This window comes from Dermacentor albipictus, chromosome 5 (assembly GCF_038994185.2).
Source record: "Dermacentor albipictus isolate Rhodes 1998 colony chromosome 5, USDA_Dalb.pri_finalv2, whole genome shotgun sequence".
NCBI lineage: Eukaryota > Metazoa > Arthropoda > Arachnida > Ixodida > Ixodidae > Dermacentor > Dermacentor albipictus.
Genome location: NC_091825.1, coordinates 66,527,370 through 66,550,676, shown reverse-complemented (window position 1 = coordinate 66,550,676; position 23,307 = coordinate 66,527,370). Strand labels below are relative to the sequence as shown.

At 47.1% G+C, this 23,307-nt stretch overlaps 1 long non-coding RNA gene across 1 annotated transcript in view; it reads right to left on the bottom strand.

The window, feature by feature from the left end:
- Positions 1–3,146: 3,146 nt before the first annotated feature.
- LOC139060475 (uncharacterized) overlaps positions 3,147–23,307 on the bottom strand; it is a 136,199-nt gene continuing 116,038 nt past the window's right edge. The window contains exon 3 of the long non-coding RNA XR_011514842.1: positions 3,147–3,267. This is a non-coding gene — a long non-coding RNA (uncharacterized lncRNA). The remainder of the gene's footprint in view (positions 3,268–23,307) is intronic.

Here is a 23,307-nt window from a genome sequence, read left to right as displayed (position 1 = left end):
ACTTTAAATACTAGTACACCAGTGAAAGCATTGGAAAATCATTTTCTTCAGTGCTAAAAGCAGCGAAACAGTGATATAACTACACACAAAGTATAAACTAAACATACTTTAGGCAGTTGTGCACAATATTGTGAATAAAGAGCAATTGAGAATTTTCTCAGCCAGAGTGAACAAAGGCAGTCAGGTAAAGAATTCCATACCTGTATCGTGCGGTGAAAGAACTTGCACTTGAAAGTATTTGTGCGGGCATAAAAGACGGATGGGAATAAAGTAGTGGAATTTATGCTTGGAAGAAGGCTTGGCGAAAGATAAGGAAGTGAAGTACGATAGGACTGTTTAATTATGTCTTGCAAAAAGTTTCATCATTACACTTCACAAAGCATGGAAAATAATTTAAGGTTAATCGCCGGGAGGGCAGACTTTCGGTGAAACGTAGCGGTCACAGCGGTGAAAAATAAAGCGGACCGCTTTATTTGGAATTGTTTTTGTGAGAATATGTTGTCTTGAGTTTGGATTTACAGCATTGGGGGGTGGCGGCATATTCGATAATAGGGCAAAAAGTTCAGATGTCATATTCAGTTAGCAGCATCAGTTGCGCGTATTCAAACGTTATTGACGGCTGTATAAATCCTGGCAATATATGCAGATTGTATCTTTATATATCTCGCCTTTGAATAGCCTAGAAGTGAAAACGTGATGTACAACGTAGTGCAGAAAATGGGGTCAGGCATGCAGACACCGACACACACGAAGAGAAATGGTCCACACGAACGCCGACTATAAACTGAAGGGAGCACTGAGGCAAAAGAAGAAAAAACAAGAAAAAACTAATCTGCGCATGCTCTGGAATGGTAGCACCACGTGTAAATTGGGTACACGTGCCGGTCTACGTGCGAGATAACTGTTAAGGCATTTGATCTCTTTCTTATGGATGGAAATTAAAAAAATTAAATTATGGGGTTTTACGTGCCAAAACCACTTTCTGAGTATGAGGCACGCCGTAGTGGAAGGACCCCGGAAATTTCGAGCACCTGGGGTTCTTTAACGTGCACCTAAATCTAAGCACACGGGTGTTTTCGCATTTCGCCCCCATCGATATGCGGCCGCCGTGGCCGGGATTCGATCCCGCGGGCTCCTGCTCAGCAGCCTAACACCATAGCCACTGAGCAACTACGGCGGGTCCTATGGAAGGTAATCGAAGACTGACTCACGCACGCAATTCCACCATTATGATATGCCATGCATCAACCACAACATGCGTATTGATTGCGTTATTAAGCGATTTCATTACGCTGATAATTACCTGAATTTCTGCAGTAACGACGATTTTGATTTTGCTGCTACCTCAGTATGTGAGCCATTTAAACTTAATGGAGGATGATTAATGTTTACCGAGGAATTTCCTCAGACACGCGTAAAACAGTTTCTAGATATATCCTTAGTTTTCGAACAAAATCCCGTATGTTGGCAGTACTACCCTAGATCTTCGAAGCTATTGTAAAGCTTTCAGTCCAAGCATTCCAATGTAGTAAAAAACTGGATGGCCTTGTCGTGCCTAAAGTCCTCTCTCACCAGATTGCCCATGCACAGAATGAGCGCCAGGTTTATTCCACAGGTCTGGCGCCTATTAAAAGTAGGTTATCCTAGCCTAGCAGTAGTCAATGTGCCTGAAAGCCTAAAGAAGTTAACTTTGAGGGGGATGGACGGGATTACAGAAAGCAGTAATAGCAAGAAAAGAGTAGTGGCTATTCCGTACATTCATTCAGTACCGCACAGGCTTAAAAAAAAGTTGCAAGTAGATATGGTTTCAATCTTGTTTTTTACTGCTCCTAATAAGCTAGGGAAGATATGCGCTGCGGTGCAGAGAAAAAAAGAGCAGGTGAAAGGCAAAAAAAGAAGCGATATTTGTCCAGTGAATCACATCAAGACCAGCAATTTTTCTGGCTGTCGCATGGGTGCAGTATGTAAACTTCCCATTAGCAGTGGCCATTTCTACGTAAGGCAAACGGAGCGGTGTATCAATGCCAGGATAACGGAACATAAAAGGTCGTTAACCCGTGGATCGCCTTCTAATCTTTCATTGCATTGCCAAGATTGTAACTGCCCACCTGAGTTAGATGAATGCTCAATATTCTACAGACAAAGGAATGAAGATACGCGTCTTATGGTCGAGGCATTGCATATCAATAAAGGTGGAAGTACGTGCGTGAGTCAGCCTTCGATTACCTTACATAAGGAAGAGATACAATTTTTTAACACTTACCTCTGACGTAGACCAGCACGTGTACCCGATTGACACGTGGTGCAACCATTAGAGAGCATGCACAGATGAGTTTTGTTTCTGCTTTTTTTTCGCCTCAGTGCTTCCGTCAGTTGATAGCTGGCGTCCATATTGTCCACTTCTCTTCATGTGTCTCCGTGTCTGCATGCCTTACCCCTCTCTTCCATTTGAATCCTTACGAACTAGCTAAGCCTTCTGTCATTCTCAATATACAACCTGCTACTGAAACAACTTTTAATGGTCGCCTTTGTGCACACAGTAATTATTCTGTGGATTCATCATACTAGGGAGTGTCTACTAAGGGGTGTCTTGCACAGTGCTCAAGGTCACCTATATTGTACGTTTATTGTAGTCTTTCATCCCCCTTGCCTCATTATACTTAGTTGTGTTCTGTCACCCCTAACCTTTTTTTTTTACCCCGTTGTCAACTAACAAATTCAAATAAAGTTTTCCTCCGGTCCCTATCACTAACATTCAAACCCATAAATGTTCACCGCGTATAGAAGCGTCGTAAAGGACCGATAGCGCAAAAATTAAGTAGACGTTTAAATACAAGCCCAGTACTTGTGTTTGTATTTCGCTATTTTAATAGCAGACGTATGTTATTATGACACTTGAAGTATTGGCAGGATTTCTGTTTCGAAAATCTTGTCCGAAGCTCTATCTGGTTACATTATTCTCCGTCTGCCTAACATTTTTGTTCTATTTATTACCTTCTTTGGAAAATAATGTTACCCTAAGACTGAAGCTAAGGTTCGGGATTTGGGGAAATATCACGCTCTCTCAGTCGCTGCATTAGCCTGCGAAGCAGTTCAGCCACCAATACAGCACAAGATACTGCGCAGCCCACGAGGTAAAGTCCGAAGTACTGGACAAACGGCTGCGCTCCAGGATCCTGGTCTATCATCCGTGGGACGACGCGTCTCCGGTGAGGGGCGGCCAGGCCATGCTCCGCTATGGCCATCAGTATCCGATGATGCTGACATCTGCGTATCCAAGTGGAACAGAATTGTAAGCGTGTTCAAAAACGGCAAGTTACTTTCAACTGCTAATATGTTTACGAGCTGATTATCCTAAATGTCCTGAGAAAAAAATGAATATTGCCATACCGCTTATGTGCCGGCAGCGTGATGAGGCCTAGAAAGCGGTACGTGAGGCCTGAGGCCAAGAATGAAGTACGGATATTTTGTGTTTTTGCGTGCGCGGCAAGCTAGTCTTATACCGAACGTCGATTGCTGTTTTCACTCACCCATTACTTATGTTACTCATACATTACCCGTAGACCCACACAACGAATGCCGCGCGCATCACGTGCATACAAAATTACTCATTTTTTTTTTGGGGGGGGGGGGGAGAGTGACCAGCCCTAATGCTTTAGATGCGATTGGTAGTTCCGTCATAATAGCTGCAAGGTCAAACTCGCAAAGTCAGGTTAGCGTTACCTGTACACCCATAGTTGATATGGTCGTCTACGCTACATAAAGCGCCGAATTCGAAACGCTTCTTCATTCGCAGGTTCTACTTGCAATAATTCGGCCGCATTGGGTCTAGCATCCCTTGTGCGGAGTTCAGCCTGTGTGCTTCTGTTCACCATGTCTCGAGAATATCTTTATTATGAGAGACGGAGAGTTACCGTGTACTCTGTCGCTCTTTGCCACACATATGCGTACTCGCTCTTGTGGTAGTTGGAGCAAATTCATCGGCTACGCTTGTCTAACTGTACACACATACGATCCTTATCTTAGAACTATCTTAGCTTTAGTTAAGCGCATAGACGCCTTCGTTTCATTTATTCAATCTTAAGGGCCCGAAGGCATTACATAATGGGGGACGTACATTAAAGTTTTATAGTTGGGGTACTGTCTGTATTCACTTCTTTTGGCGCTACAGTAAAATATACCATAGGGTGCGTATCACACTACCAGGGCGAGCGTCCATACAAGCCTCTCCCAGCTGAGCAAACACACTTTATCACAAAATGGTGTCCTTGTACTCCGCAAATAGACACAGATGTCGCAATAAGAGAAACAACCATATTAACCAACATGTCAAATTTTGCTAAATGTAGAACTGTAAATGATTTCGAGAGGAGTGCTTGAATACAATAAGGGTTCCATCAGTACAACTGACTCTGGATAATGATTGTCAACAAATTATTCTTCACTAGCGATAGTATACTCACCTAGCAGGGTGTAACGCGTGCATTGCGGCCACTTGAGAAAACGTGCACAAAGTGTTGCTTCGAGAGAGGGCATACTCCGACGCCGAAGACACGTCTTCGTCATTGCAAGTCGAAAAGGTCACGTGAGTACCCGCCAGCGTTCTTTCGTAGCATCGAGAAATGTCTCCGCGAGCCACGTAGATGTCCCGGCAAATGTCGATGGATTTTAGGATCATTGGGAACATTGTATCATGGCCGGTCATCGACATATGCAAGATGACCTCTTCCCAAACGTTATCAATACATGAAACCACGGTGCAAGTGTCCAAATATGGCTTCAGCTCCTCGAGCGTTTTCACAGGAGGTGAGACAGTAGGAAGAATTCGAATCGCCGTTATGCTGGTCTGGACGTAATTTCCCAAAAATAGCATGCTGAGCATCCAGGACAACACTGCCAGGTTGCAGTAGGCGGACGTTTGTGCGTTAGTGAATGCATGGGACCGACCGGCAAACGTACTAACGATAAACAAGAAAAAACCTGGTAAGGGAGTTAGAAACTGTCGCCCACGGAAACGCGTGTAATTACGGATATGAATGAACAGTGCGACTATCATACTCGCCAATGCCAGAGTGAATCCAAACTGCAGACATGACTTCCAAGAATCGATAAAGCTCAAGCGATGGGCGATTTGGACTCTAGTGAAAAACAAAGACGTAGAGGAGAATAGTAGGCGTACGGGAACAGCTCTAGGGGCGCTAAAAATGCCGTGCTCAATGGGAGTAAAGCCATGTCTATAGACCTATGGGAATATTCTTTATGGACTTCGACATTCGTGATCACGTTGACGGTGTTGTTTAACGCTCTATACGCATCCACCAGTGCCAGAGTTTCTGGTTTCGTCCTAATGTCTCCCTTGGATGTACCCAAAAGTTGCGTGGCTGCTCTGTATTTCTGGCCTTTGGGAAATTTGTTTGAGATCCTGCACAGGGAACAAAAAGCTTAGATGCTGTGACTTTTGCGCGCTGTTCACAGTTCTTGTAACGGTGAACAGGGGCGTTGATGCCTCGCGAGCTAACACTCACCACGTTGCAGAGCACATGCGAGAAATCTCGCAGAGTTTGGTTGTGCGACTCCGAATAAATAATAAGCTGGTTCCGTGCGACTCTCAAAAGCTTCATTATCTTTGTTCTCTCCACATGGGGAATATGTGATATGAAGGGCAAATATATTATCCTGCGTAAATTGAAAAAGTCGCTGCTGTGTTTCTTAAGTAGACCGCAATTTTCTGCTTCAAAGTAGGTATAAAACTCGCATGCTATGGCACGGGGTGTTGAAAGGACGAATTTAACAGCCACTGGCAACTGGTTCAATTTGGGATAGAGAAGTTCCACGTCGGAGTTCGAGAGCAGCAGGATTGGTCGATAGTGCGTTGCCTTTGACGCCGTCATTGCGCTAATCATATTAGGGTGCACTTGAGGAACAACTGGCGGTATGAAAGAAAACACTTGGATCATTAGAAGTTTGCAGAAAGGCTTCTGTGAGACGCCGTTCAGTGCACGTCTAAGTAATAGGCTGGACAGCTTTCGATCCATCACTCTCAGATTGATTGTGGACCTTGTATCCATCGATGTAGTATCACCTTCCCTAAAAGCATATGCCGTTGATTGCTGCGCAAGATTAGGAGACGTCGATGAAATTAAAGCAAGTGTCTATTAAGCTTACTTATAAAGTTCGCAATGAACGTAGCTGGAAACTGCCTCCGATATGCTTTGCTACATTCAGTCGCCCAATCACTATCCGTAATTCGGTGAAATGCAGCAAGTTTCACCAGTTATGCTCTTGCATAATTTCCCCACAGCCTGCTCAAAAGCAGCACCATCAGGCCACCGGCACCACTCAGGCGACCGATGTTCACAACAAAATGATTTCTGTACTGGCTGCAGCAGGCGACGTAAGACACCTATATATATTATCTCCAATAGGGGATGCATTGTCGTCGCGTAGCAACCTTCAATGGCTCACAAACTCGCACCACCAACAACGGATCCCCAAAGCATATCTAAGTTACACTAGGGACGCTACCTTTAAAACATCATTTTCAAGCAAACAAAACCACCACAGCACTTTGGTACTATATTATGGCGTGTTTACAGGACTCATCTTCCAAGCACGGAACACGCTCTAAAATATCCCCAACTCGAGAACGTGAATCGAATTTTATCGTGCCACTTCATCTCTACATGTGGGTGTACCAATAATATACACATGGAGTCTACACCCCAAGCATAATATTGCTTGGAGTTCCATTGTATAGACGGTAAAACAAAATTTTGCACGTTCTCAAACAGTGGCCCGAATTTATTGATCCTATTCAAATGCGCTTTCATTGCAGCTTATATGACATATGCAGGTACTCTCCGTCAGAAACAATCCCGCCCTGAATTTTGACTCTTTATGAATTTCAAAACGTATAATGGATCCTAAGTGCCTTCAGAAACACTTTCAGTACTTCAGTGCTTCGAAGAGCTGAACAAAGGAGTGCGTCAGCAATGCGCTCAATATTCTTATCTATAACAACGAGCACGTCTCTGCCATTTTCTGTGGACGAAGAAAATTGACTGAGCACAACAAAATTATGCAGATCCAACGCATTCTGGAAGGGAACGTACGCGAAGCCTTCGTGAGCCAGCAACGCAAACTGGCACTTTTCGACATGAGGGGTCCCGCAGATTTTAAAGGGAAATGCGTAACTCAACCACCATGGAGGGCGATGCACATGAGGCGGACATCCATTCATCATTGAGGCCTGGTCAATCACAAGGCACTACGTGCTGGACTTTGTTGAAACGCGCCGTAGTGCAACGCTGCAGTACAGTTGAGAGACGCAGAGTGTTTTTCGGCCACAACTGAGTCTCTCCAACCTACCTCTATCACTCAGTCATCAGCTAGAAAATGCGCGAGTTAACTTTTAACAGTTGATGCCGTAGGCGGAAAGTTTTCCGTTTTCCGTGGGCATGGGGTGGGGGCTGGGGCCCGACCAGCTTTCTAAACACCGTATATATAAATCTAGAAGAATCGTACATAGAATTGTTCGCTTAAGAGACGGCCGTATATGAGTACTTAAAAGACCTCATGGGAGGAGACAGTCCAATTTCACAGCCCGAGTCATTTCGCACCAAAAAGAATCTGGCGTCTCGGTGGTGCAATCTTCTTTCATGTAATTGTTGTATACTTTGCTGTCACCAATACTGCTTCATATTTCCGGAGATACTGCACGCTGTCTCTCGCGTTTTCTTTTTCTATTGTGATCAACAGCAGTTATGCGCTGCGGCGCATTACTGCTATTGATTCTGACTTCGGGTGAATCCGGCTTGGTCTCATTTCCGTTGCTGGGTGAATTATACTGTGTTCCCCAACTATCATGCGCCAAGACTTTAAAAAAGAACTAGTGTGTTACTCGAAGCAACCCTAGTCCATATTGTTTCCAGTACAATGGAGTAGTCGCCAGTAATTCTTTCGTTACTGAGATTTATTCAGGTAATTGTAATTGCTTATGCAACTCGACAAGTACTGTCCTGATTTTCAAAGTCTCAATGAGGCATTTGTAGGCACCCCAAATTGACATCCAACTGTGGTGTTTTGAGCGACGTACAAATTGCGTACTATTTTTCCGACTGGCAACAATACCTCACGAAGCGTAAAAAATACCACGCGAATGCTCCCCCACCCGCATCGTAGTGATTGAAAGCAAATAAATTGCCTGTCGTAAACCCGAGGAGACAGCTCATCACCTTGATAATGGTAGTGAAGGAGCACCAACCGCAGGTTTCGGGGCTTCGCACCGATTTCTTCCTCTCATTCCTACGACACACTTATTATCCATCTCTCAAGGCCGACTGACCACATCGATAACAAAAGCCCCTTGATAACGCGGCCGAAACGCAGCTCTGTCTACACACGAAACTTGAAAAGCAATGTAATGAGCATAGAATATTTAGAAATCCCGGCTCTGATCGCACCGCATCAACAAAGTGTGCGCGCCATTATGGCGCTATATTTTGTGCCGTATACTTGCTTCAAACGAAAGCGAAATTATTATGACAATTTTTTGCCACAAGCAAGCTTTTGGCAAAAAATAAAAGCTAATAAACAGACCTTGAATTCACCCACGTGTAGAGAAAAGGAAAAAAAACGATGTGTTCAAGAAAGTAAATGCACCACTTCTATATGAGCCGAATTGGCAACTCCCACATCTGCACAAAAAGCAACAGAAAAAAAAGCCATCAAATTTCACTGTTTTCTTAGTATCTGAATTCGTAAGCGCCATTGAACAGCAGCTGCTGCCTAGAGGACGTTTTCGAATAGGTCTCCTTCTGGAGCTACGCAGTACTGACTCCGTTTTATCACATCTTCACTGACTTGCTCCTTGTCAGACGCTGGAATTCTACGGCAGTCATCCGTCATACTTTTCTTGAGCTCATCTGACGTCTGTCTGGATCAGCGAAACAAGATATTTCACGTCACCGAAAAGAAAGAAATTGAGTGGAGAGAGGTCAGGTGACGTAGCTGGCCATTTTACAGGCCTGTGCGTTCCAATTTATTGCGCATGAAAAGTAGCGTTCAGCCAGTTCCGTGCTCGGCTGCTGCTGTGTGCTGGCGCCTCCTCTTGCTGATGCCACAGAAGTAGAAGACGTGGCATCGGGATTTCACTGAGAAACTCATCCACTACTTCTTCAAGGATTTCGTCCACGTAACGCTGTACAGTCAGCGTGCGATCGAAGAGAATGACACTGATTAAAGCACCGGCGTAAATTCCGAACCACACATTGAAGACCACTGGTACTGGTGCGGATTGCGCTTTAGCCAGTATATATTGAAGTCACTCCAATAGTATGCATTATGCAAATTTACTTGGGCGTTTCCGCAAAGGTTAGCTTCATGTGTGAATATGATGTTGCTCAAAAAGTCTCGTGACTGATCGGCTTCTGTGAGGAAGCAATGCAAGAAATCCAGATGATTCTATAGGTCCTATATCTATTCCAAGCTTTAGGGGTGGTTAAGATGATGCGAGTGAAAGGCCCAGTGTTTTAGAATCCTCCAAAGTGATGAACTGAAAACTGGTATCTGCGCGGCCACGTCCCGCATAATAACATCAGGGTTTGAGGCTACATATGTTGGAACATCCGCACGTAGGCTAGGACACAAAGATGGAGTCCTCCACCGCTGTTTCCGAAAGCTGGAGGTTTGACTCAGGTTTTCTATATTTCTGATTATAGTCGATGCGTTAGGTCCACAGCCACACTTCCATGGCTGATATATATTTGCGGCCTTCCTCTTGTTGCCATTTGCAGATCCCACGGCAAGGATCATGTTTACCTTCTGATCATTAGAGAAAGACATGGCAACTGGGACATAAACACACGTTTAAACCTTTGTACTGACGTTTCCAACTCACTTTCTTGATGGTAGGTTCTATGGCAAAACAAAAAACCATCCGTACACCTATTCTAAGCTAAGACAACATGTATCACTCCTTTTTTCCAACACCAAACACGATGTGTCACTTCAGCTGGGGCGCGGCAGATAAGGCTCGATCATGATATTTTTGGTTACTCCCTTTATTTCGTTCTGATTATGTCAGAGGTAGCGTGTTCAAGGGTGTTGTTTTATGGTGCAGGTGGGAACGCAGTCACGTGGTAGTTTTCATATTCCATGGGTTTTATTTATCATTCGAAAAAGTTACTACGCAATAAGTGTGTCGCTGAACATACCGCAGTTACACGAAACTTGGCTATGCCTACAAATGCCTCATTGACACTTTGATAATTAGGATAGTACATCTCGAGGTAGATAATCAATTACGATCACCCAAATACCTCTGAGTAAGAACGAAATACAGGCGGCTACTTCACTGTGTTGCAGCCCATAGGCACTAGGTTTTCTTCGAGTAACACAATTGCTCTTTTTTTTTCAAAGCTGGGTGTATGAAAGTTAATTGGGGCATCTTATACATATACACATAAGGAAGAGAGAACATACTAGAGGGATTTCAAATCCCACAAGTAACACGGTAGAAATAAAGAAAGCCTTGGGATCTATGCAACGGGGGAAGGCAGCTGGGGAGGATCAGGTAACAGCAGATTTGTTGAAGGATGGTGGGCAGATTGTTCTAAAAAATTTGCCACCCTGTATACGCAAAGCCTCATGACCTCGAGCGTACCGCAATCTTGGAAGAACGCTAACATAATCCTAATCCATAAGAAAGCAGACGCCATAGACTTGAAAAATTATAGACCGATCAGCGTACTGTCCGTTGCCTACAAACTATCTGCTAAGGTAATCGCAAATAGAATCAGGAACACTTTAGGCTTCTGTAAAGCAAAGGACCAGGCAGGATTCCGTAAAGGCTACTCAACAATAGACCATATTCACCCTATCAATCAGGCGATAGATAAATGTGCGGAATAAAGCCAACCGTTATATATAACTTTCATTGATTACGAGAAAGCGTTTGATTCTGTTGAAACCTCCGCAGTCATGGAGGCATTACAGAATCAGGGTGTAGACAAGCCGTATTTAAACATACTGAAAGATATTTATAGCGGCTTCACAGCCACCGTAGTCCTCCATAAAGAAAGCAACAAAAACTTCAATAAAGAGAGGTGTCAGGCAGGGGGATACGATCTCTCCTATGCTATTCACAGCGTGTTTACAGGAGGTATTCAGAGACCTGAATTGGGGAGTATTGGCGATAAGAGTTAATGGAGAATACCTTACTAACTTGCGATTTGCTGACGATAATGCCTTGCTTAATCACTCAGGGGACCAATTGCAATGCATGCTGATTGACCTGGAGAGGCAAAGCAGAAGAGTGGGTCTAAAAATTAATCTGCAGAAAACTAAACTTATGTTTAACAGTCTCGGAAGAGAGCAGCAGCTCACGATAGGTAGGGAGGAGCTGGAATTTGAAAGGGAATACATCTACTTCGGACGATGAATTCCCACAACCAAAGTTTCTCAACCCTTATTGTGAACTTTGTTTTTGTACGCCTCCGTTTTTGGTAGTTTCCATACTTAGGACAGATAGTGACCGCGGATGGGGATCATGAGACTGAAATAATCAGATAAATAAGTATGGGCTATGGTGCGTTTGGCAGGCATTCTCAGATAATGAACAGCAGGTCGCCAATATTCCTCAAGAGAAAAGGGTATACGAGCTGTGTCTTACCAGTACTCACCCACGGGGCAGAAACCTGGGGGCTTACGAAAAAGGTTGTACTTAAGTTGAGGACAACGCAACGAGCTATGGAAAAAAGAATGATGGGTGCAACATTAAGGGGGATAAGAAGAGAGCAGATTGGGGGAGGGATGGATGGATGGAAAACATTATTTGGTCCTGCAAGTAGTGGTAATCAACCACTAAGCGGGCGGCTCCCACTGTCGGGACCGGAAGGCCAGGCCTCACGGCCACGTCGTGAGCCTGCTGGACAGCCCAGAATTGTTCATCTAAATCCAGGCTGCGAAGTGCCGCCTCCCACCTGGACGCATCTTTGATCGCCGAGTCATCAATTCTTTCGCAAGACCAGAGCATGCGTTCGAGCGTGGCTAAAGCCCCACAATCTTGGCAATAAGGCTCTGTATACGTCTCCGGATAAAACATGTTCAGTCTCCATGGGCAAGGATAAGTACCAGTCTGTAGTAAGCGTAATGTAAGTGCCTCAGCCCTGTTTAGTTTAGGATGTGGCAAACCGTAAACCCTGTGATTAAGAAGGTAATACTTCATGATTTCATTGCATGTGGAAGGTGAGTCTGTGTTCTCGGGGAGTACCGCCACGCCGTAACGCGGGGCAGAGCGGAGGGTAAGATCTCGCGCTGCTTCATGAGCGGATTCATTGAGATTCGGAGGGGCTCCCTCAATCATCTGAAGGTGAGCAGGGAACCAGCATAAGTAGTGTTGAGAGATCTCACATGTCTGCATAATTTTAAAAGCAACGTTAGCCACCGAGCCCTTGTCAAAGGCCCTAACTGCCGACTTTGAATCGCTATATACAAAAGGCCTGCGCCTGTCAACCGGGGCGAGCGCAATAGCCGCTTGCTCCGCGACCTCTGGCCTATCAGTTCGAATGGTAGCAGCGTTAACGACACTGCCCTCATTGTCCACGACAACTATGGTAAACAGCTTCCTCTCCTCGTTAAAAAAAGTACCGACGAAACCAACCTTCTTATTGTTATCAGGACTGGGTCTCAGCAGGCAAGCCCTCCTGGCCTTTCTTCGGTCCACATTTCGCTCCGGATGCATGTTCCTGGGAACAGGCTTCACGTGACACCAATTACGGGCTTTCAAGGGAATACCGATATGAAGCTGCGAAATCTTCTCCCGAGGAACACCTAACTCTCTCAGAATGTGCCGACCCGTGCTAGTGGTAGAGGGACGTACCATCTGCGTCCTCTCCTGAGCCTCAGCTATCTCATCCAAAGTATTATGAAATCCCAGCTGGAGAAGTCGGTCGGTGCTGGTGCACATTGGCAATCCCAACACTTTCTTTGTGATCTTCCTAATCTGCGCGTCCAGCTTCTCCTTCTCCGATGGCTTCCACATGTGCATGGCCGCCTCATAACTAAAGTGACACAATAGAAATGCGCGCATAAGTCTAATCAGACTATCCTCCTTCAACCCCGTCTACCTGTTGGCCATCCTCTTCCCTAGGCGTACCGTATTTTCTGTCTTGGCAATGATCTTCTGGATCCTGAGCGCGTTGGCACCGTTCGACTCAATCATCATCCCCGGAACCCTGATCTTATCTAACCTAGGTATGCGATCGCCATTTCTTGTACGAAGCTGAATGCTCAGCTGGTCCATGGAGATCCATCCCCTTGGCTTGCGTCCCTTTCTAGTAGGACTGTACAGAAATAGCTCCCACTCTGAGGGGGAGCACCTTAACCCCGTCGGTTCTAAATAATCTTGAATTAGATCTACAGCTTCCTGCAGAACACTTACGATATAGCCCCCACTACCACCGGGACACCATATGGTCACGTCATCTGCATACATGGTGTGCATAATCCCCTCAATCTCCAAGAACTTCTTGGTCAATCCGGGCATGGCCTGATTGAACAATGTGGGTGAGATGATGGCCCCCTGAGGAGTGCCCCTGTCACCAAGATTTAATGTCTATGACTCCAGCTCCGCAACCCTCAATGTAGCCTTCCTGCCTGACAGGAAGGACCTGACATAGTCATGAAAGCGCGCGCCGAGGCCAAGAGCTGAAATGGACTTAAAAATATAAGAGTGCCGAACGTTTTCAAAAGACTTCTCCAGGTCCAGCACTAGGATGTCCTTAATGCCCCTTCCATCTCCATCAATGACCTGATGCTTGAGTCGACAGCCCGGCCGGAAAACCAATCATAGTGTGGGGATAGACCTGCTTCTCCTCAAGGTACCTTGTAAGCCGATTAAGCACGGCATGCTCGGCTACCTTGCCTACACACGAAGCGAGCGAAATAGGCGTTAAGTTATCAATGCTCGCGACTTTGCCAGCCTTGGGAATCAGCACCGTGAAAGCTGTCTTCCACTGCTCCAGAGCCACCCCGTCTCTCCACATAGCGTTAACCTCCCCGGTAAGGGGCTTGATTCACCTATCGTCCAGATTCTTCAAAAGCTTGTTCGAAATCCCGCCTGGTCCGGGAGCCGACTTGCTGTTAAGGTTATGCAGAACCGTGCGTACCTCTTCCGCAGGAAATTCCTCATCTAGGTAAAAGTGGTCCTCTCCCGTGTAGGCCAGCTCCGTCAGAAGAGCATCCGGGTCAGCAACAGGAAGGTATTTGTTGGCCAGCTTTTCTACCAGCCCTTCCTCCCAGGCAGACCCCAGTGCTTCGTGTGCAGCTCTAGCTAGGACGTGCCCCTGTCTAACCCTCGTATTGGAGTCGTTAAGCAAATGCTTAAGCAAGCCCCGGAACCTCCCGTTGCGGACCTGCTCTTACACCGAGTTGCATACCTCATCCCACTGTTGCCTAGACAAAAGCTTACAATGCTCCTCAACCAGCTTATTCAGCTCGGAAACCTTTCTGCGCAGCCTGCGAATAAGCCGCTGCCCCTTCCACATAGCCAGCATAGACCGCTTGGCTTCAATCAGATGGGCCAGCCTGCTATCAACACTATCCACCTCCAAATTCATAGCCATCGCCTTCGTAGCCTCCTTTACATCCTCCCTCATCTGGGTGACCCAGTCCTCCAGGGACGGCCGGTACAGGCCTTCGAATTCCTTCCCCCTTTCTCCTCTCTCCTGCCGGATCATCCGAAACTTATCCCAGTCTATAAACGTTAACACCCTAGGGCGCCTACCCTAAACCTCAGAAACGACTTAGTTAATATGATGATCACTACCTAGGTCTTTGGCAAGATTGCACCAACTAGGCTTGGCCGAGTTCTTTACAAAGCAGAGGTCAGGGGTAGTATCCCTACACGTCGACGTTCCTATATGTGTCGGAAGCGCAGGGTCAGTGACCAGCGTAAGGTCAAACTCCGCAGCGTTCTGCGAAAGGTCTCTCCCTTTAACTGCGTCGTGCTTGTAACTCCGCACGTGATACGGAGCATTAAAATCCCCAGCCACGATCAGCGGATGGTCCCCGGCAAGCTTAGAAGCCTTCTGCAGAAGCAGCTTGAATCTCTGCACCCTGTCCCTTGGGGCACTATACACGTTCAGAATAAACACGCTTTTCTTGTTCACCCGGTTAGGAATCACCTCAATCATGACATATTCCAGGGAACTGAAAGGTATCTTCAGATCATGGACCACCTGCGTCCATTTGCTATCCAACAGAATGCAGGTCCCCCGAGCTATGGATCTGCCGAAGACGGTTTGGTAGCCCGTCAAAGAAACTTCTTCCGTCAATATCCCCTGCAGTAGCATAGCCTGCGCCCTACCCTTACACGCGCGAATATACTGTTGTAGAGACACCCGCTTACGAGCACACCCCCTACAGTTCCATTGCCATGCACAAAAAGCCTCATTTTGTCGCGCCATGTTGAAGCGGTTGCTGCGAGCCATCTTGCTGAACCCGAGACGACTTCCCTGTCGAGGAACCAGCCGACTGAGATCCCGACCTAAGAAGGGCACAGGCACCCAGACTGGATTTGCTTTCGAACACCTCTGTTCTACATTGCAGCTCCTTGAACCTCCCTCCCATCGATCGAGCCGAGCGACTCTGTGAGACGCGTATTCAGCTCCTCCAGACCATCGTTCACCTGTTTAACACTATCTGCAACACTCGAGAGCATCTCCTTCACCTCAGATCTCAGCTTCTTCGACGCGGGTTCCGCCTCATGAGTCATCGCCTTCTTCTTATGCGTTGCATACTGCAGTCACTCAGTTAAGCCCTTGGGCGCGGCCGCGCAGCCACTATTGAGGGTATGAGCCATTGTTCATTGCAGCGCTTCTCATATGTGGGTCTATTCTCCTTTAAGTTTGCTATGTTTGTTATTAAGTTGCTTCTATTTTTATGCGTTGCATATTGCAATCACTCAGTTCAGCCGTTGGGCGCGGCCGGGTAGCCACCATCTACCTTTTGCGCAACCACGTGACGTGACGTCACGACAGCCGGAGGAAAAGCTGGGCCCCAACTCGCGCAAAATGCAACGTATTCTTGGCTTAACCAAGCTAAGCCTGACAATTTTTTTAGGGGCGCGACCCACAAGCCTCACCTACGTCAACAAAAACCATGCTCTCTATGGGCTCAGGCATTGCCCTCTTGGCCGGTGCAGATCCTGCCACACCCTTAAGGGCCGAGATTTCTGCCCTAAGCAATCTCACCATTTCTATCAACTCTGCCTTTTCTTATTCTAGCCTCTTGAATCTCGCCTCATTCTTGCTTTGCTTTGGCCTTAACAAACTAGGCATCTCCGTTCAAGCACTTGTGTGCTCTGCCCAGGTACCACTGGCCGTTCCACTGGGGCCCTTGCCTTGTAGACCCTGCAACACACCACTCTTGTGCACACCCTGTCCCGCAGTCCCATTGGGGCCACGCGCAGTCTCAGTTCCCAGCTGTCCGTCTTGTCCGAAGCGGACCTTCGACGCCGATCTGCTCCCAGACCAACCACCGGAGCGGCTGCGAGATGCTCTACCTGGTCTCCTTGATCTTCATCTTGAATGTCGACGCCCACGATCTTGTCCTTGCCCAGTCTCCAGCGTTTTCCCCAACGTCGGGAACTGGCTTTCGTCGTACCTGAAGCCTCCCTTCTCTTCATCCTCCACCTTGATATCCGTCATAGCCCGCTCAAAATGACGGCACCGGACCACATATGGGGTACGGAACCGCTGCTGGCACTCCTTGGCCGCCGTGATATGCTCTCCCCCACACAGTTCACACTTGGGCGTACACCGGTGGGCCTTACCGGGATTGGTTGAACCGCAGCCCCTGCAAACCACTTTTTCCAGCGAGGGGCGGACGTCAGCGCGATGTCCCAGCTTTCCACAAGCTTAACAAACATGAATCTGCTTGCGGTAAAGCGTGCACCTAACCAGCGCGTTACCATAATGAACGTAGTTGGGCACTTTGTATCCATCGAAGGCGATGATGACCATACTTGACTCCTTGATGCGTTTTGCCGCCAGGGCCAGAGGATTACGCGGGTTAACAATCTTGCGACTTAGCGCTTCGGGTCCCTCGCTGAGAGCAACATTTCTTATGATTCCCTTGCGCGTTTCATGCGGTGGCGCACTATATGCCGCAGCCTCATGCATGTGCCCAGCAATGCATAAATCCTTGATCCTCACGTACTTTGCAGCATTTTCTTCTTCCGGCGTGCTAACCACCACAATGTTCTGCTTATAATTGGGGCAGATCGTGTCCACTTCTCGCTTTACCTCGTCTATGGGTGAGGGAACAAAAGCGAGTTAACGATGCATCTTAGTTGAAATCAACAACAAGAAATGGGCATGGGCAGGGCATGTAATGAGGGTGGAAGACAACTGATGGTCATTAAGGGTTCCGGACTGGTTCCAAGAGAAGGGAAGCGTAGCGGGAGGTGGCAGAAAGGTAGGTGGACGGATGGGATTAGGACGTTTGCAGGGTCTAAATGACCACAGTTAGCACATGACGGAGGTAGTTGGATAAGTATGGGAGAAGCCTTTGCCCTGCAGTGGGCGCAGCCAGGTTGATGGTGATGAAGATAATGTGAGAGAAAGGGGGGCGGCATCGCCAGAGGGGTGGTCGCGTTCCCCCCTCCGGGAAACTACGGAGGGAGCTGGGGGCACGCGACAAGTATCTCGCTGTGCTTGCTCGAACGAGGGCAGTTCATAAAATTTTCCCTGATGCACCTCTTTAGGCACTGATATGCTGTATTAAGGATAGACGCAGTGGCCCTAATGGTTAGAGTTGTGAACTTCTGTACTGTGCGAACCGAGTTTCAAATGAGCCATCACGCATTCGTTTTTGTATATATCCCTTTGTTGCATGATGTCCACAGCTGTGGAAAAATTTGGGCCGCTTTTGGAGCAAGTTTATTTCTTCCGAGATGTTCTTGTGCATAGTGTCCATTTCAGCGGACAACATAAGTTTTGTACGGATAGATTGATGGGGGTTTAGCGTCCCATTTAGAACGGAGCAGTGAGCTGCGCCACCAAGTTTAATATTTTATTGCCTGATGTCCTAAATATGTTGAAAAAGAAAAAAAAGGGAAAAAAGGTAAAGTTTCTAACTAGCACTGGCGCTGCACGTAACTTCCGCGGTCGCAGATATCCCATGGGCGAGACACCACCAAGCGCGCGGCTTATTTGTAACGAAAGCATGGCGCCAGCAAAATGACGCCTTTTGTTATGTGACTCCTTATTTCAACAGCGTTCCGTACACAGTACACGGCCAAACTGAATAAATCCAAACACACAAAACGCACGCTTAGCACGCCCCGCATAGGCTCAGAATCATGGGCTGGTGAACAAACCATTTTAAGCATCCTCTCGCCTCACGTCTTATTGAACATACAATTGTTCTGGCAACGTTTTCGATTTCCAAGCTCTTACAGATATCGGCAAGTGATAAAATTACATGCAGTTATCGCGACGACTAGCTTTTTCGATTGACATCGAGAGACACGGCGCGCTTGCCAAGTCTGTTGTCGATCGCGTCGGCTAAGCGGCGCGACGACTTCCTGGTGATAGCATGTCATATACGCAGAATGTGCACCTTTCCCTAACCGTGGAGGATTTGTTATTATATCCAATGAATGACGAACGACTGTCGTGTTTTCAGAGCGACGTGAGATGGCTGACACACGATCTCCCTGGACTGCTTCTCGCTGGACGGATCACCTTTCTCCGCTGCTATGCTGTTCCGCGATGTTGAGAGCGCGCGCAGTGGAGCAACTCCGAGTGAAAAAAGTAGAGCGCTACTCCGCGTTGCTTTGAATTGTGGCTGCATGTTCTCTTAGAAGCAGAATGGTGTGTTCTTTGTTCAGCGATATATGGCCGTGCTCGAGGCCAGCCTCCTGCAGTTGAAGCAGAAGAATACGCTACGTTTTGTTGTCTATTGTCGTAAGAGTAGAACGGGCATTCTACGCTCTCTCAGAATGGCAGAGTGAAAAGCACATTTATTTTAGCTTGAAGTGTTCTCTGAAACACCCAGTATGTGCTCATGTGTACAGGGTGTGCTAAGTATCATGCACCAAAATTTAAAAAATATGCAAATGAGGCGTAGCTGGACAGTACCAATGCAATATAGCTTGCTGTCGCTTTTATGTACTCGTATATTTTTGGGCACTGCGCTGAATTACACAGTTGGTCTTAATGTATCAACTTCTCACATACTATATAGAAGAATACGGTCAATGAGAAAATTGTAGACAAACATGAAAAAAATGGCTGTGGCTTAGGTAAGGTTAAGCCCTGGATGCGAAGCATACTAGCCTTTATTTTAGTTGTTGAACCACTGTTTAGCCTGGTGAACTGCTGTTGCTTGGCTATATTTGGTTCGGCTAGACGAAGAAACAACTCATGCATTACTTCTTCGCCTTCATGAGTGGAACGCGACAGCGTTCCCGTCGACCCGCCAAGGGGTGTAAGACAATGGGCTACAGGGCAGCGACTACGCGCCCCGCATTGGACGAGGTGAGCGTCGAGCAAAGCAGCGTTCGGCGCGGCAACGAAATGTGCGCCTGAGCAAGAGACGCACGCCTTAGAAACAGCTCGTTTCCAAGGCAACACCGCATTCACTAGAGGCGCTTTTGTACCGCTTTGAAGCATCGTAATCGTGGCTCAGTGGTAGCGTCTCCGTCCCACACTCCGGAGACCCTGGTTCGATTCCCACCCAGCCCGTCTTGCAAGAGTTGAGCCAAAGCCACTTCTCCTCTGTCGTGACGTCACGGTGTCACGTGATTTCATGGTCACCGCCGCGCCTGAGGAGCTGGGTTGAGCCCTCGTAATATGCTTCGCATAAAACTACCGGTACAGCTTTCTATTCCTTATTACATCCTACACAACAGTGTTTTTGACAACCGTGAAAGAAGCTCACAAATAAAGGCAATATAGCCGTGTGACTGACAGCTCGAGGCATGTTGCTTGTATTCGCGCGCTTCTTTCACGCTCAGAAAAACTTTTATGCTGAACATATTGTGCAACCGAATCAACTGTATGGAGCAACTGTATGGGATCTTTAACTGTTGCCCTACAATTTTGTCATTGACACTTTTCACATACTTATAATATTTGAAAGGTTAGAAATAAAATTACGACTAACATGTGGTTAGGAGGAATACAAAAGAATCTATCTGAAAGTGACGGCACACAACATTACCTTGTTCTCTCCAGCTGCGTGACATTTGCATTTTTTTAATTTGTGTGCATGGTAGTTGGGACACCCAGTTTATCAAACACATGACACTGATACGTAATATTGTCTTCGGTAGCATCATAGTCGCCGCGAGTTATGAGCCATCGTTTTCGTTCGGGGCAAGGAACCTTATACAAAAACACGAGCGGACTTACCACATCTGGAATTTTTGAGAAAGTGATTTCATACGTTAAATTAGGCGGCTAATGCGCAAAAATTTAGGCCTACCTTCTACTACGGTGTGTAGCGGTACCACATGCCAGTCGATGTACTACATGCATATATATGCGTAATATGCAGAATCTAGAAAGACGATCCTTATTTTTCACGTTAAAATCAGACTTAACGTATCCCTCGGCTCACGCAAGGAGTATCCGTTAAAAAAACTAACAGCATTTTAACAGGCACGCCCTAGATTCGGCATAGTAAAAACAGAAGTCTTTTTCAAAGTGCATCTGCGGCTCTAAGAGCGAAAACCAATAAGACGGCCAGTCGAAGTTTACGCCCAGCAGAAACAGAAGAAACGCAATATCCATGAAAGTAACTATGTCACCTTTGAAAAAAAAAAAAAACCTCCCCGGAGTTTAGTAATCCATTCATACGACGACACAACGCACGCTTACCAATTTGTATTCGGGTCATAGAAAGCGTCATGTTTGCAGTGGCAATGCGACCTCATACGTTCGTGCTTGCCACAAGTGAGAAACAGAAAAGTGTACGAGCGCACCACGCCAAACAGTAAGGGCCTTAGAAGTACCCATAGCCCCGCAACAGCGAGGTGCCAAAGTAAAATTGTCCGTCTATGAACAAAGACATGTTTGAGAGCGCCACTCTGAGGCACCCATTCTTGGGTTGAGCTTCGGTGCGCCTCTGCGCAACCGAACGAACGAGCTCAGCGAAAGATGGATGCGAACGCGGAGCGCAACGAGGGGCGAAAAACGAGAGTGCGAGGATGAATGTGAAGGAGGAGGTTACCGGGAAAGTACGAGGCGGAAAGTGGAGGACGAGAGTGTGGCGAAACGGTGAGGAGCAAAGCAGAGCGCCGCACGTGACTGCGAGATGACTCCATTCTGTTTGTAATCGGATCGTATGCGCGACGCGAATTGTGTAGCACTTTCTGTAAGCCACGCGATTACACCACCAATACTGCAACCACCAATAAGTCATGTATAAAGAAGCCGACGATCTTGACCCGCAGATAAGATTTTTGGCGATCGTTGGCTTTGTTCGCCGCTTTCGTTATGCTTGAGTGTTATGCTATGTTCACACTACGGTCGTAACGCGCGTAACAGCTCTTTTGGCGTATCGAACGTAACGGCTGTAAAAAACGTTACGGCAGTTAAGCCGGCACCTTTGTTCACATTTACTGCTGCTTAAATTACGGCTTTTACAACAGGCCAATCAAATTTGGAGCTGCAGAATCGACGTCACCAGCGGTCCAATGTGGCTCCTGCCAACATGCGAGCGCTGGCCGAGATCGAAGAAATTCACGCTCAAAACAAACTTATAGTCATGTATTTAATCGCCCAAAGACGACGAAGGCGACGCAGAAGGGTTTGGGTGCGGCAAGTATTTCTCGACAGGGCCGCGGACGGCGATTTTCACAACCTTTTCGCCAAGCTCCGAGTTGGTGCCGCTGCGATGTTTCATAACATCATGCGCATGTCGCCCCAGCAGTACCGCTTCCTTGAAAACCTAATGAGACCACTCATCGAAGTTCGGAGCACGCATCTGTGGCCATCGATTTCCTCGGCGGATAAACCAGATGAACTGAAAACAGTCTCGCAAGGCGCACTGCAAAAATTTTCACGAACACAGCCAATCGTGCGCACGGAATGGCGGAATGGCACTTCCCGCGCCCGGAGCTGTCTGCAGACGGGAGGACGGAAGTGTCGTCACCGGTTGTTGAAAGCCGAAAGCTTATCGGTCATTGGCTGTGTCGCAACGGTCGTAACATAACAGTCGTAAATGTTGCCGACCCTTTAACACTCTCACCCACGATTTTTGCGAGAATTGCGCACGTTGGTACCTTTACGTTCGCAGTCTGAACTAGACGCATACGCTTGTTGCGCTTCCGCTTACGTTTGTTATGAAAAATCGGCACCTTACGAACGTAGTCTGAACATAGCATAATGCTATGTTCAGACTACGTTCGTAAGGCGCCGATTTTTCATAACAAACGTAAGCGGAAGCGCAACAAGCGTATGCGTCTAGTTCAGACTGCGAACGTAAAGGTACCAACGTGCGCAATTCTCGCAAAAATCGTGGGTGAGAGTGTTAAAGGGTCGGCAACATTTACGACTGTTATGTTACGACCGTTGCGACACAGCCAATGATCGATAAGCTTTCGGCCGGTGAAGACACTTCCGTCCTCCCGTCTGCAGACAGCTCCGGGCGCGGGAAGTGCCATTCCGCCATTCCGTGCGCACGATTGGCTGTGTTCGTGAAAATTTTTGCAGTGCACCTTGCGAGACTGTTTTCAGTTCATCTGGTTTATCCGCCGAGGAAATCGATGGCCTCAGATGCGTGCTCCGAACTTCGATGAGTGGTCTCATTAGGTTTTCAAGGAAGCGGTACTGCTGGGGCGACATGCGCATGATGTTATGAAACATCGCAGCGTCACCAACTCGGAGCTTGGCGAGAAGGTTGTGAAAATCGCCGTCCGCGGCCCTGTCGGGAAATACTTGCCGCACCCAAACCCTTCTGCGTCGCCTTCGTCGTCTTTGGACGATTGAATACATGACTATAAGTTTGTTTTGAGCGTGAATTTCTTCGATCTCGGCCAGCGCTCGCATGTTGGCAGGAGCCATATTGGACCGCTGGTGACGTCGATTCTGCAGCTCCAAATTTGATTGGCCTGTTGTAAAAGCCGTAATTTAAGCAGCAGTAAATGTGAACAAAGGTGCCGGCTTAACTGCCGTAACGTTTTTTACAGCCGTTACGTTCGATACGCCAAAAGAGCTGTTACGCGCGTTACGACCGTAGTGTGAACATAGCATTAGTCGTTTTGCAAAGCTTCGCTCCGTCTCCAACGTGCCACAC